The following is a 1,696-nucleotide window of genomic DNA, read 5'->3' as shown; positions in this document are numbered from 1 at the left end:
GATTTTAATTACAATTTTATATCAAGGATTAAAGTTATTAGAAGTCATTTGTAATTTCTTTCTTGCATAACACGAATTAAAATTATTTTTTCAGCTGTATATCATTCATGTGGTGAGTTTTGTGCAACAGATTTTGGTTGTAGTATTGATTTTTAATGCAGCTGCAACATCAGCATTTTTACCACTATAAGAGATTTGTGCTGGCCTCTTGTTTTCAGTGCCAGATGTGTTGGACTTGGTTTTGTATGAATAGTCCAGAGACCAGAGTATTTCTTATCTGTTTGCTTCTCTGAATTTCTGTCTACCAGACAAGTATCCCTATAATGTTAGAGAGATAGATGATATTGTCTTTGTTCTCTAGTGAAGGCTTGCATGTGAAAAGTATCAACACAGTTAGCTTTCTACAATTTTCAGATCTTTTTCAGATAAGAAGGTAGGTGTGGTTGTCAGCTTGAAAGAATCATAGAATCATTTGAGTTGGAAAAGACCTTTAAGATCATCAAGTCCAACGTTAACCTAACACTGTCAAGTCCGCCACTAAACCATGTGCCTAAGCACTACATCTACCTGTCTTTTAAATACCTTCAAGGATGGGGACTCAACCAGTTCCCCGGGCAGCCTGTCGCAATGCTTGACAACCCTTTCAGTGATATTTTTTCTTAATATCCAACCTCCCTGGCATAATTTGAGGTCATTTCCTCTTGTCTTATCACATGTTACTTGGTAGAAGAATCTTTAGAAAGCATACTGATTTTAATTAAAAGAACTAAATTGAGTATTTGTTCTTGTGTCTAACTCCCTTCTCTTCCCCCTGCTGCTAACAAGCTTTTCTGCTGCTGTTAGCAGAAATCCAGTGTGTCTTAGAAATGTTTTGCAGGTAAAGTAATAGTACGCTTTCACCCAAACTTCCCCCAGGTTACTGCAGTGCATTTGTGTGTGTATACACAGACATGCGTACACTGTTTTTTATCTGTATTCCTTAGTTATGGAACAAAACTTCAAATTTCCCCCTCCCTCCCCAGTCTGAAAAAAACTCATTATTTAGGATAATTCTTTTTGGATGCTTTCTGACATGCTTAGGAACATAACTGTTTACAGATTTTCTTTCACTCTCTTCAAACCCCATATCATGTCCTCTGTTACTCTGTATAAGCCATGAAATATATTTAACCAGGCCATTTGAGTCTTTCATTGTAGTTATAAAAAAAGTGTGCTCCTAGCTTTGATTCAGGTTCACATCCTACGGAGGCAAATGAAACTTTGGTTAGAGCTTTTAGCTCACAAAGCCAAAAAACCCTTAAAATTTACTGCCCTTTAAGTACTATAATAAACAGTCATCAAATAGAATGAAAGGTGCCTCTTGCTAAGCAATAATGATAATTGTAATGGTTAGAAAATTATAGATGTGTTTCATTCAGCTGAGGACTTGTCTTCTGGAGCTGACAGGCCAGGGACACAAAAAAATATCAAGATGTTATGGCACTGGAATAAATTCTTCTCTTTTTCCATCATTTCAGAGCCTTCCTTATTTCTCTTAAATCAGTACAAGTGCCCTTCTGTGAGAGCAGTCAGTGCTTCTGCTGAGTTGTGCTGAGTGTTCTGCAACACCACATCACATGGCAACTGCAGCAGATTTGTGGGGCAGATTGCTTTGTTTTCATGTTCTGCTTTTTGAGGAAGACATCATTTCCTAATG

At 37.1% G+C, this 1,696-nt stretch overlaps 1 protein-coding gene across 1 annotated transcript in view; it reads left to right on the top strand.

Moving 5' to 3' along the window:
• INPP4B (inositol polyphosphate-4-phosphatase type II B) overlaps window positions 1-1,696 on the top strand; it is a 213,434-nt gene that overhangs the window by 147,801 nt on the left and 63,937 nt on the right.

This window comes from Egretta garzetta, unplaced genomic scaffold (assembly GCF_000687185.1).
Source record: "Egretta garzetta isolate BGI_Z169 unplaced genomic scaffold, ASM68718v1 scaffold258, whole genome shotgun sequence".
NCBI lineage: Eukaryota > Metazoa > Chordata > Aves > Pelecaniformes > Ardeidae > Egretta > Egretta garzetta.
Note: the sequence above shows the minus strand (reverse complement) of the source record. Positions and strands in the feature narration are given on the sequence as shown.